At 43.4% G+C, this 13,819-nt stretch overlaps 1 protein-coding gene across 2 annotated transcripts in view; it reads right to left on the bottom strand.

Moving 5' to 3' along the window:
• LOC139416205 (stromal interaction molecule 2-like) overlaps positions 1–13,819 on the bottom strand; it is a 90,813-nt gene that overhangs the window by 43,657 nt on the left and 33,337 nt on the right. The window lies entirely within an intron of this gene.

Here is a 13,819-nt window from a genome sequence, read left to right as displayed (position 1 = left end):
ACTCTAATGGAACACACATACTCAAGAAAGCATGCCTACGCATAGGCTATAAACACACAAAAACGTGCACATACACACTATGCAAGACTGTGAGTACAGTCGTGGCCAAAAGTTTTGAGAATGACAAATATTAATTTCCACAAAGTTTGCTGCTTTAGTGTCTTTAGATATTTTTTGTTGGATGTTACTATGGAATACTGAAGTATAATTACAAGCATTTCATGAGTGTCAAAGGCTTTTATTGACAATTACATGAAGTTGATGCAAAGACTCAATATTTGCAGAGTTGACACTTTTTTTTCAAGATTTCAAGACCTCTGTAATCCGCCCTGGCATGCTGTCAATTAATTTCTGGGCCACATCCTGACTGATGGCAGCCCATTCTTGCATAGTCAATGCTTGGAGTTTGTCAGAATTTGTGGGTTTTTGTTTGTCTACCCGCCTCTTGAGGATTGACCACAAGTTCTCAATGGGATTAAGGTCTGGGGAGTTTCCTGGCCATGTAGCCAAAATATCGATGCTTTGTTCCCCGAGCCACTTAGCTATCACTTTTGCCTTATGGCAAGGTGCTCCATCATGCTGGAGAAGGCATTGTTCGTCACCAAACTGTTCCTGGATAGTTGGGAGAAGTTGCTCTCGGAGGATGTGTTGGTACCATTCTTTATTCATGGCTGTGTTCTTAGGTAAAATTGTGAGTGAGTCCACTCCCTTGGCTGAGAAGCAACCCCACACATGAATGGTCTCAGGATGCTTTACTGTTGGCATGACACAGGACTGATGGTAGTGCTCACCTTGTCTTCTCCGGACAAGCTTTCTGGATGCCCCAAACAATCAGAAAGGGGATTCATTAGAGAAAATGACTTTACCCTTGTCCTCAGCAGTCCAATCCCTGTACCTTTTGCAGAATATCAGTCTGTCCCTGATGTTTTTCCTGGAGAGAAGTGGCTTCTTTGCTGCCCTTCATGACACCAGGCCATCCAACAAAAGTATTTGCCTCACTGTGCATGCAGATGCACTCACACCTGCCTGCTGACATTCCTGAGCAAGCTCTGTACTGGTGGTGCCCTGATCCCGCAGCTGAATCAACTTTAGGAGATGGCCCTGGCGCTTGCTGGACTTTCTTGGGTATCCTGAAGCCTTCTTCACAACAATTGAACTGCTCTCCTGGAAGTTCTTGATGATCCGATAAATGGTTGATTTAGGTGCAATCTTACTGGCAGCAATATCCTTGCCTGTGAAGCCCTCCTTGTGCAAAGCAATGATGACGGCACGTGTTTCATTGCAGGTAGTGGAGACTAGACTTGCCACCTTAGTTAGCTATAGTGTTATTGCTTGGCAATGTGGCAGCTAATGGAGACTTTTAATTGGACAACAGCCCAGGCTGAGTCCACTAGGGACAAAGCCCACATTACTTGGCAAAACTATTATTGGCAAGTGTGTGTGATTGGACAGAAACTTTTTAACTGGAAAAGAGACTTGATTGGACAAAACTGAGACTTGATTGGACAAAACTAACCATGGTTGACAGAGGAAGAACAATGACTCCAAGCACCACCCTCCTTTTGAAGCTTCCAGTCTGTTATTCAAACTCCAACAGCATGACAGAGTGATCTCCAGCTTTGTCCTCGTCAACACTCACACCTGTGTTAAAGAGAGAATCACTGACATGATGTCAGCTGGTCCTTTTGTGGCAGGGCTGAAATACAGTGGAAATGTTTTTTGGGGATTCAGTTCATTTGCATGGCAAAGAGGGACTTTGCAATTAATTGCAATTCATCTGATCACTCTTCATAACATTCTAGAGTATATGCAAATTGCCATCATACAAACTGAGGCAGCAGACTTTGTGAAAATGTATATTTATGTCATTCTCAAAACTTTTGGCCACTACTGTAGACATGCACGGCTGAAAACATACATACAGCTGACAATGTAGTGTACACATGGACTCGACACTATGTTCACAGCCCCTACACTCAGGAGAGAGTGACAAACCAGCTGGGATGTAGGGAATGAGACAATCTTTCTTAGAACCGCATTACACTCTATACAATGAGTAAGGCATAAGCTTTTGAACAATAAAACACACACACACACACACACACACACACACACAGATCAGGGTTTGAAACAGTGCCCAACTGACCAAACCACTATGGTAAGCATCAAACAATCCAGATGGATTATGTTAATAAAACACTGAATCAACAAAAGAAATAGATTCATCCATCTATCCAGCCAAGACGTCAAACAATATCTACCAGTCACTCTCAGTCAAATCATTAGTAACAGACTGGCTTGCGTAGGGAAAGGGGTTTTCTGTTTTTGATGTAGGATCTTGTTACTGAAACTAGACTTGCCACCTTAGTTAGCTATAGTGTTGCTGCTTGGCAATGTGGCAGCTAATGGAGACCTTTAATTGGACCACAGCCCAGGCTGAGTCCACTGGGGAGAAAGCCCACATTACTTGGCAAAACTATTATTGGCAAGTGTGTTTGATTGGACAGAAACTTTTTAACTGGAAAAGAGACTTGATTGGACAAAACTTCTGTTGAGTGTTCCATACCATATACACTGTACGTCATGAATACACCTAGGATATATAAGTAATAATTTCAGTAAATCATTGACATTATCATCAAAATAATGTATCCAAAATCACAGAATTAACCAAATGCAACTTTCCATGCAACTTGTCATGCAGACAAAAACATTTAAGGATAAGCCTAACTAAATTGTGTTTTTACAAAGGTTATACAATCTATTTGCTTAGCAGACATCCTCCCTCACAGCAATTTACATATTTCCACATTTACATACCATCTATGTGCCAGTGTGACAACAACCATTGCTCTGGTCTCAAATCCAACTCCCTCACCACTAGGTAAAAGTGTGAAAACCTTTGATCAGTGTTATTTCCTGATTGTTGCTGGATGAAAATACAATTTACACAGGACTTTCTAATCAACAGGTTTGCATGGTTTCAGCTTGCCTGGTGACATCACCAGGCGGTAAATTGGTTAATAGACCAATAACATAGAGTTCCAAACCTCTCTGCCAAAAACCTCTAATTTTCAGTTTTCCCATCCCCAATCAGACCACTCCCAGATAGATAGTCCTAGCAAAATTATTGCTTGAGAAATATATTTTTTTGTTGCTAAAAAGCTATTTTTGTCCATTTTAATGGAAAACGATTACAGCAACTAAGTTTCCACCCACAGTTATGTGAGTAAAGTCATTCAATACAACAAAAGAATCACGACAGCGGTTCTGTACAATTTTATAAATGCCGACAGATTATTGTTTTTCGACATGTTGAGATCTTTTTGTGTCACAAAATGTATTATGCGAGAAATCCAGTGGAAACGCCTTATTAATGGTCAAATATTGATATAATAACCATCATATCGAAGTTAACATGGAGTCACGCAATGATATGATGTGTATTCCTCCCACTACGACGCGGGAAACCATTCAGTTTATTAGGCTACAGATGAAATAACTTACGATGAACTTCACAGGGTGGTGAAAGAGCACAGTGATCTTGATGCTCCTTTCCAATAATATATCGAGGGTCATATTCTGGTGACATGATGATTGATGCTTGACTGCCGTTTGACAAATACAATTATTCTCACTCTTAATAATCTCATTATGTAGAGTAGCCTACCAACACAGCCTAGCCGCACTCTATCAACAAACTGTTGGCTAGAGCCCGTGCCAAAACCAGATTAGGCACATTTGCTATTTAACGCAACATTTTTAGTGACAAAACTATCTGTACAGTTGAAAATGCGATGGAAACGCATTGAAATGTATATTATCATTGAACTTTTGATTTTTAATTCTGTACGTGACAACATACGCGAAAAAGTACATTTTGTGTGCTCTACGTCATCACGCACTGGTGGGAATATTCGCATGAAAATCTGTCGCCAATTGGATGGAAACCAAGCTAGTAAGGTACTTAACCGTAACAAAAAAATGGGTGCATCAGGCCATTAAACTATTGATTACGAGAGAGCAATACAACAAAGCAATACAACAAAAAAATCACACACACACACACACACACTCACAGGGCAGAGCAGAGCAGGTCTTACTGTCAAACACTGAGAAAGGCCTACCATATTCTCATTCTCTCACTCTTTTTTTTCTCCCCACTAGCTTCCTTAAATGATTAATGGCTTGCAAACATTTTACCATGAGTTTATGGGGTTGTTTATGAGGTTAAGGACCAGTTCAACTCAAACTAAAAGCCACAAAGCATTCCCACCTTAAGAATGCCTACGCGAAGGAATACTATCAGAAACAGAAATAACTTGATAACGGAAATGACCAGGTAACAGACTTTATGTAGTGTTCTGTTGTCTCTCTTGTCGTGATGTGTGTTTTGTCCTATATTTTTATTTTATTTTTCTATTTTTAATCCCAGCCCCGGTCCCCGCAGGAGGCCTTTTGCCTTTTGGTTTTAAGAAATGTTGACAAATTTATTACAAATGAAAAACATAAATACCTTATTTACTTGCCTAGTCAAATAACGGTTAAATAAAAATGTAATAAAAAACAGAAATGACTTGTGATGACTTGAAAAATGACCAAGTAACACACATGACTTGGCGACACAAACAACTTGGTAATGACTGGAAGTCTATGGGTATTTGCTAGCATAGCATTTGCTAGCATAGCATTGGCTCGTGAAATTATGTATAACTTCCTCCATACTGAACACAGAGACATATAAATGGTATCTATGAGTTCATCTGACTTTTGGGAAGTAGATAAAAGGGCCTCATTGTAAAGATCCCGAAGTATCCCATTAAATCCACTTAGTGTTTTCTTTACTTGCCATGATACTGTTGAATATCGCAATACTGGTATCGTCCCACCCCTACCAAACATATTGCTCACTATATGCCTACTGTAAAGAGACGAGAGAGAGCATGACAAAACAAGTTTTGATCATTCAGGGAAATGAAAGTGCTGAAAAAATGTTGGGTCACGACATCTGACTAGCGCTAGCTAATGCTACCAACAGTAGCAAAACAAATTTTGCGATATGTAACTGTATTGATTTCTTTCCCCCCCATCACTACTTCTCCTCACAGCACTTCCATTTCTACAAAGACATGCCATGTTGTCAACCAGATGGAAGTTCAAATCAAATCAAATCAAATTTTATTTGTCACATACACATGGTTAGCAGATGTTAATGCGAGTGTAGCGAAATGCTTGTGCTTCTAGTTCCGACAATGCAGTAATAACAAGTAATCTAACTAACAATTCCAAAACTACTGTCTTGTACACAGTGTAAGGGGATAAAGAATATGTACATAAGGATATATGAATGAGTGATGGTACAGAGCAGCATAGGCAAGATACAGTAGATGGTATCGGGTACAGTATGTACAAATGAGATGAGTATGTAAACAAAGTGGCATAGTATAGTATAAAGTGGCTAGTGATACATGTATTACATAAGGATACCGTCGATGATATAGAGTACAGTATATACGTATGCGATGAATAATGTAGGGTAAGTAACATTTATATAAGGTAGCATTGTTTAAAGTGGCTAGTGATATATTTACATCATTTCCCATCAATTCCCATTATTAAAGTGGCTGGAGTTGAGTCAGTGTCAGTGTGTTGGCAGCAGCCACTCAGTGTTAGTGGTGGCTGTTTAACAGTCTGATGGCCTTGAGGTAGAAGCTGTTTTTCAGTCTCTCGGTCCCAGCTTTGATGCACCTGTACTGACCTCGCCTTCTGGATGATAGCGGGGTGAACAGGCAGTTATCACTGTAGAAAGAATTACAAAGCCCGCCGTATAATTTGTTTTACACTACTATTTTGTTTTAGTTGAGCAACATTTTTTAAAAGTGTTCTGAATAGAACAATGGAACTTTCAGACTCTTTCAGACTTTGACATCTCTCTGGGTTGGCCACCTGCTGTGATTTCAGAAAAACAAAAACACAAAATCCCATTCCCTTCCTCTCAGTTGTCATATTCTCAGCTTGTGTGTCTTGCATCATTCTCAATGTGTGTGTGTGTGTGTGACTGTTTTAATGCTACAATGGGGACATGTGACAGGAAATGAAGTGACCCATGGTGACACTGTGTTCCGGGGAACACACACTAAATAAGAACACCCGTCAGAATACGACCCAAAAGGGGGTAAAATTAGAGCACTGTGAGCTAAAAATAGACCCTGGAAACCAGTTGTCAGGATGTGGCTTACATTGTAAAACCTCAACAATGGCAGAGGTCTCCCGCTCACTCTCTCACACACACACACACACACACTCACATATGCATGCATGCACGCACACACGCACAACCATGAAGGCACCAGCTTGTTTCAAAGTCAACCATCAACAAAACGTGTCATTTCTATTCCTCTGAAGTCCTGTCACTTTGTTAATACAAAAGCAGATTTGCTGAGAATATGAAACTATGCAAAACACCTGCACTTCTGAAAAGAATCTTCTGCATATGAAAACATCTGAATGTATTAAGTCCTTCAGACAAAGCAGACAAAAACCGGATAAGTCCCGTTCTGGGGTGCTGGTTGGGAAAGGTGTTAAACGCGGAGCAAAATAAGATGGTCTGTTAGTGGGTTTATGAGGACATGTTGTTTACGAGGAAAACTTCCTGTGTGTAGAGGTCGCCTGTTGGCACGCAGTCTCTGACTTCACAGGAAAATCAATACGTTCTCGCAGACACCCAAATCATTCTGGGCGATGGGGCGACAGGGTGAATGGAAGGAAAGAGGTCTATTTAGAGAGTGAATGGAAACTCTCGTTGATGTGTGTGTTGGTTGCTTGCAAATTGAAGTGTCTTGAGTGCTGTTTGCATGTTCTACGATCTTGTAAAGATAAGGGGGTTGACTGGGACAGACTATGTAACATCCATAACGTTTTTGAGGAAACGTTTTTGTAAAACATGAACATTACATCGGATCATTTTGAAACATTCTCCGTAAAGCCAACTTTCAACAAGATGGTAGATGGTCCATAAATGGTTTCTCTATTTCCATAATCAGTACCCTTTTTCGGCCTTATAATAATGTATTCAATTTCGAAAGCGGTTTTCATAACAATCTCCAAGTGCTTAAAAGCAACAATAAAACAAAACAAATAAGCAATCCATTATCATGAGTAGCCTAGCTATAGTTGTCTAGGTCAACCAGTACAGGCCAAGTCTGAGTGCATGCATCCTCCAAATATGGAGAAGGACAGTTAACCGTGGCTTGATCAGAGGAAGCTGGTCAGGCAGATTGATTGATGAAGAGTCCGGTGACAATCTTGTAGAGGGCTACTCTGTTTTCCAGCCTGAGTCATGTAGCTACTGGACTTCTCCTCCTTTACCATGTACGGGCACCCTGCTCTGGGTGCCAGAAAGCTCACCGCACACAGTTCAGAATAGTAGCCAGTCGTCCTCACTACGAGCTCTCTGCCTAACCACTGCATTCCTCTCCTGCATCTCCCATTCCTCTCAAGCTTCAGGTGACTCTTCAATTTGTGTTTTCAAAAGATCAGGGACCAGCAGTCAGGTGAAACAAAAACAATCTGGTACAGTGTCCAGAAGCATCATTCGAACAGCTAGCCAAGCCAAGATACAGTAGCTAGGCATGCCAAAAAGAGTTCACCTGTCAACAAAAAATCAAAAACAAAAACCACCTGATAACACAATTAAAAACACTTAAAAATAACAAAACATTTACATGTTTAAAGGAGCACTTTGCTTAGACCGCTACTGGAGCGCCGTGACAACTACATCGATATCTGTAACATCCATAACGGTTGAGGATGTCTCGGATATTGATTGATCATATCTTAGCATCAAAATCTTGCGCATCCACCATTTGTTTGTGAGCTTGTTCTGAGAAGTATTCATCAGAATTTTCTGAAGCAATTGTCAATATCTTGAAAATGATGTGTTTCTAAGAGTCTCTTAGAAGATATATGCTGAAATGCATCTCTCATACACGGCAGTACAGATGTTTAGATATAAAGATGAGGAGGGTGTTTATCAACAATCTGTGAATAGTCATGTTTTTTTTTTCTCCAAATGAAAGCCCCCCCCCAAAATATACCAACTTCATTCAGTCTCTAGAAAAGTGGATTGGCAGTATTTGCACATGTATACTGTCTCGTTTGCATATTTTGTTACAATATTTCAGAAATATTGTAATACAAAAACATCTTATACTCATATCTACATTCAACTGGTAAAGGTTCATTTGTTTATACGCTACATGGCCAAAAGTATGTGGCCACCCCTTCAAATTTGTGGATTAGGCTATTTCAGCCATACCCGTTGCTGACAGGTTTATAAAATCGAGCACACAAGCACGCAATCTCCATAGACAAACATTGGCAGTAGAACGGACTTTATGTGGCCACCCCTTCAAATTTGTGGATTAGGCTATTTCAGCCATACCCGTTGCTGACAGGTTTATAAAATAAAGCACACACGCACGCAATCTCCATAGACAAACATTGGCAGTAGAACGGCCTTTACTGAAGACCTCAGTGACTTTCAACGTGGCACTGTCATAGTATGCCACCTTTCCAACAAGTCAGTTCATCCAGTTTGTGCCCTGCTAGTGCTGCCCCAGTCAATTGTAAGTGCCTGACGGGCTGCCTCCAGGTGGTGAGGATAGGCTACAACACATCCACCACGCTGACCATCAACACGAGGCCCCATAGGTGTGTATGCTTAGTCCTCTGCTGTACTCCCTGTTAACCCACGACTGCATGGCCCCGCACGACTCCAACCCCATCATCAAGTTTGCTGACAACACAACATTGTAGGACTGATCATCGATGATGATGAAGCAATCTATAGGGAGGAGGTCAGAGACCTGGCAGTGTGGTGCCAAGACAACAAACAACCTCTCCCTCAATGTCAGCAAGACAAAGGAGCTGATTGTGGACTAAAGGAAAAGCACGCCCCCATCCTCAACGTTGTGGCTGGAGTGGAACGGGTCGAGAGCTTCAAGGTCCTCTGTGTCCACATCACTAACGAATTAACATGGTCCACACACACCCACACAATTGTGAAGAGGGCACGACAGCACCTCCTCCCCTTCAGGAGACTTGAAAAGATTTGGCATGGGCCCTCAGATCCGCAAATATTTCTACCGCTGCCCCATTGAGAGCATCTTGACTGGCTGCATCACCGCCTGGTATGGCAACTGCAAGGCACCCGACGACAAGACGCTACAGAGGGTGTTGAGTACGGCCCAGTACATCACTGGCCATGTACTGGGCCAAGCCACAGACTGTTCACTCTACTACCATACAGCAAGTCTGGAACCAACAGGACCCTGAACAGCTTTACCCCAAGCCATGAGACTGCTAAACAAGGCTGCTAAATACCTAATCAAATGGCTACCCGGCATACCTGCATTGACAATTGTTTTAACTAATTCTCTTGCGCTGACTCTACCCACACACTCACATATACAGTACTTACACTGACACCCCAACACACACATACTCACACTAGACGCCCACACACATACCATGCGCACACATGCATACTGACGCCACACACACTTTCACACTAACCACATACACTGCTGCTACTGCTCCACATGCACCGCTGCTACTGCTCAGTCTATTATCTGTCCTGTTGCCGAGTCACTTTACCCTTACCTATACGTCCATAGCTACCTCAATTACCTCATAGCCCTGCACATAAACTCAGTACTGGTACTCCCTGTATATAGCCATGTTATTTGTACTCGTTATTCACTGTGTATTTATTCCTCATGTCACCATTTCTATTTATCTTTAACTTTGTATTGTTAGAAAAGGACAAGTAAATAAGCATTCACTTTTAGTCATGTTTACAAAGCATGTGACAAATAACATTTTATTTTATTTTGTAATTGACTGGCGAGCTAATAGAGAAGACCCTGTAATTCTGTCTCAGTGTAGAAGTTGCCCTTAGGAAAAGATCTTGGATCAGCTTCCACTCCTCCAGTCCTCATTTAACCACTGTTGGATAAAATGTAAAACTGTAGAACAGTGGCTAGAGGGCATATGACTATAGAGCAGTGGCTAGAGGGCATATTGATCCTACTGTAATTATCAGCTGTACAGATGGAGCCTATAGCCTAGTGGGAGAGAAAGTGACCGGTCAGAGAATCTTGTGAGTGATGAGCTGTTTTCCCATGGGTCCCCACTGACCGCCCAGTCAGCTCCAGAGAGAAGCCAAGTGGCAGCACAACAAAGCCCAGGGAGAGAGCTCCCCTGCGAAACCTCCGGAGTTGTCTCAGAATACATGAGCAGACCCAGTGTAAGGCTATACTATCTGGTCAGACTAAGAGAGACGGGGGGGAAGAAGAAAGACAACACAGAGTAAAGATGGTATGATATAAAGACTTTAGCATGAGACTGACGGGAGCTAGCCTCTGATGATTTGAAACTGTGGTGAGAGTGTGGTGATACCCACGCACGCACACACACACGCACACGCGCACACACACACGTGATCTCACACATGCACTCACTTATTAACACAGGCATGCATGCACACACAGACACCGGAGGGACTGCATTGGGTGCCTATGAGCAGGGTAACTGGATCTGCGTGTGGTTATGGGTTTCGGTGGCTGGTGTGGATTAAGTGGTGGGGAGATGCGGGGGGCGAGAGGGGATAAGAGAGAAACGCTGTTAAACAGCATATGGTTGAAACAGACGAATATTACCTCCCATTCAATAGAAGACAGACCTTCTACTCTCCAGGAGAGAGACACACACACACACGCGTCTCATTTACCGTCTAGAAAACAAATGCCACGCTGTTCTAAAATGACACGAGTCATTGCTCCAATACAACAGACACATAGGTCGACTGTAATTGATACCAAAAGAAAGTTAACCTTTCACACCAAATCTTCCCCCAATGTACCATGACCAGACATTTCACTATTCCCCAAAGAAACTCCATTAGCTTACTTTATTGGGTAAACACATTCGTATACATGCCTGCCTTATGTTATCATATCCTAATCCCTTAACTCAACCCCTGGATCATCTGTTAGCAATCCCTGGAGAGTTGGAGCCCTGGGTCTAAACCAAATAGATTATCAGGTTAACAACAGATGTCAAGGCAACGATAGCATGTGTGCGTATGGATACAAGGGGCGTGACGTCAACGTGCGACACACTAGTTCCCTGTCAGCCGTAACCATATGGCGGTGTCATAACTCAACTGAACAGGACAGCCACTCTTAAAGACGAGTAAATAAAGATTCTCAAGAGGTCTACTATTTCAGTTCATCAGCACAGCTATTGAGATTCAAATATCACTAGCCAGCTAGTCGCTAGCCACCGGCTAGCTGGGACCCGAGAGGTGAGGGAGAGAGCGAGAGGAAGAGAGAGAAATAATGAGAGTGAGGGGGGGGGAGAGAAAATAAAATTACACAAACGTATGCCAGTCACTCTGAACTTGCACAAGCTCTTAAAATCCTGAGGTGCATGTGTCAAATTGACCCTCGTCTTCCTCTCAACACTTCTGAGGTACAGTTTCAATGTTTCATATTAGAAGGAACTGAAATATTTTCCAAAGAAATTCAGACACATCCAGAGACTATAAAACTGAAGTTGGACTTCTCGATATTTGAGAAGTTGAAAGATAAAACAAAAAACACATTGTTGAATATCCTATTGAGAAAAACACATGTTCAAGATGTCAATGTTCCTTTGTGTTAACAAATCAAATGACAGTGAAGAAAATCTATCTTGATGCCCTGCCTAAATACAGCTGCAGTTTATTCGCATGGCTTACAGTTTCTGTTATGATTGAACTGCCGTCAACATTTATTTTCCTGTTTGACTGGAGCCTAAATTTGAGTTAGTGAGCCGGCGTGGCTACGGCGACAACTGGACACTCTACTACGCACGGTACCGTGGGGCAAGGCGAAAGCATGTGTCAGACTTGGTGTTACAGCAGAATCAACAATGAGCTGATACAAAAGCAGCTGGAGTTGTGGTGACACAGCACACACACACACACACACAGACACGCATACACACACAGAGAGAGATCTGTTTCCCCTGTCTAGGGATTGTCTCCAACCCCCACCAGGTGTCCCCCATTACCTCAAGTGTATTTATACCTGCATTTTCTGTTTGTCTGTTCGTCTCGTCCCATTAAGTACTTCATACCCTGGCCATGACCATGCGTTATACATTACTGGAGCCATTTCACAGATTCCCAACTACGCAACAAGTCACAATAGTAATCCCCCAGACTCTTAGCAACCCGCCACCAGCGACGCTTCTTCCCAGCATACATCGGTGTCCTGAAAACCTTGCTCATCTCCTCCGGAGCGCTACGCTGGAGATTATGGAACCTGCCAGCCGTTTCTCTCCCAGTGCTCCCTCATCTTCGAGCTGCAGCCTTCTTCATTCCCCTCGGACTGCTCAAAGATAGCGTACCTGATAACGCTGATGTCCGGGAGGGCACTCGCCTGGGCTACGGCGTTGTGGGAACAACAGGCCACCATTTGCCTCAGTCTAGAGGAGTTTGTGGCGGAGGTACGAAAAGTGTTTGATTCTTCGTTGTCCTGGAGAGAGGCTGCTCGTAAGCTGCTCCAGCAACGTCAAGACTCCGGTAGTGTGGCAGACGACGCAGTAGATTTTTGCACATTGGCGGCTGAGAGTGCCTGGAACCCGGATTATCGGAGGTGATTAAATACGCGCTCACAGTTCAGGACCTGCCCATGGACCTCGACTCCCTCGCCTCCGAGGAATCCGGAAAATCCCCAAAGTCTACATTTCCGAGAGAATCCGGTGTCACCCGATTTCCCTCAGAAATCACAGAGGGCTGTCTACTCTTCTCCTCCGGAGCCCATGCAACTGGGCAGGGATAGATTGTCTCCTGCTGAGTGTTTATGCAGACTGAACACCAAGAGCTGTCTGTATTGTGGAGCTAAGGGACATTTCTTATCTACCTGCCCATTAAAATACCAGGCTCATCAGTAGGTGCGAGTCCACTGGTGAGCCGAACGGGGAGTTTACCAATCTCTCAATTCTCGTAACCCACTCTATGCTACCCTGTTGTGGGGATACCAGTCCAAATCCATCCGGGTGCTCTTTGACTGGGGCCGATGAAAGCTTTATGGACACTACCATGGTGTCAAAGCTGGGTATCTCCACTCAACCCCTTTCCATCCCAATGGATGTCAGAGCCCTGGATGGGCGTTCTATTGGCAGAGTCACCCACAATATGGTTCCTATCAACCGAGTGTCAGGCAACCACAGTGAGTCGATGCAGTTTCTGCTCCTGGAGTTTCCTCATGTACCCATGGTTTTGGGGTTTTAATGGCTCCAGAGGCACAACCCCCTAATTGACTGGGAGTCTGTTTTGCCATGCACATTGTCTGAAGTCAGCCCAGCCTGCCCCGGGACGTCTCCTTGTGGGCTTGTGTAAAGCCTAAGATCTCTCTGCCGTTCCCGCGGAGTACCAGGACTTACGGGAGGTTTTCAACTCTGCCTCTGCATCGGTCCTACGACTGTGCTATCGACCTTCTCCCGGGCACTGCACCGCCTCGGGTTGATTTTATTCCTTGTCCGGTCACCAAAGCGATGGAAGGGTACATTGAGGACTCTCTTGCTGCAGGTATTACGCGTCCATCTGATTCCCGCACGGGGTTCTTCTTTGTGGAGAAGAAGGCAAGACCCTGCGTCCGTGTAATGACTACCGGGGTCTTAATGACATTACGGTTAAAAACCATTACCCGCAACCACTCATCTCCTCGGCTTTCGAGCCTCTCCGGGGGAGGTCATCTCATCCAAGTTG

The sequence above is a fragment of the Oncorhynchus clarkii genome, chromosome 9, assembly GCF_045791955.1.
Source record: "Oncorhynchus clarkii lewisi isolate Uvic-CL-2024 chromosome 9, UVic_Ocla_1.0, whole genome shotgun sequence".
Taxonomy (NCBI): domain Eukaryota; kingdom Metazoa; phylum Chordata; class Actinopteri; order Salmoniformes; family Salmonidae; genus Oncorhynchus; species Oncorhynchus clarkii.
The sequence above is the reverse complement of the archived record's forward strand: the minus strand, read 5'-3'. Positions and strand labels throughout refer to the sequence as shown.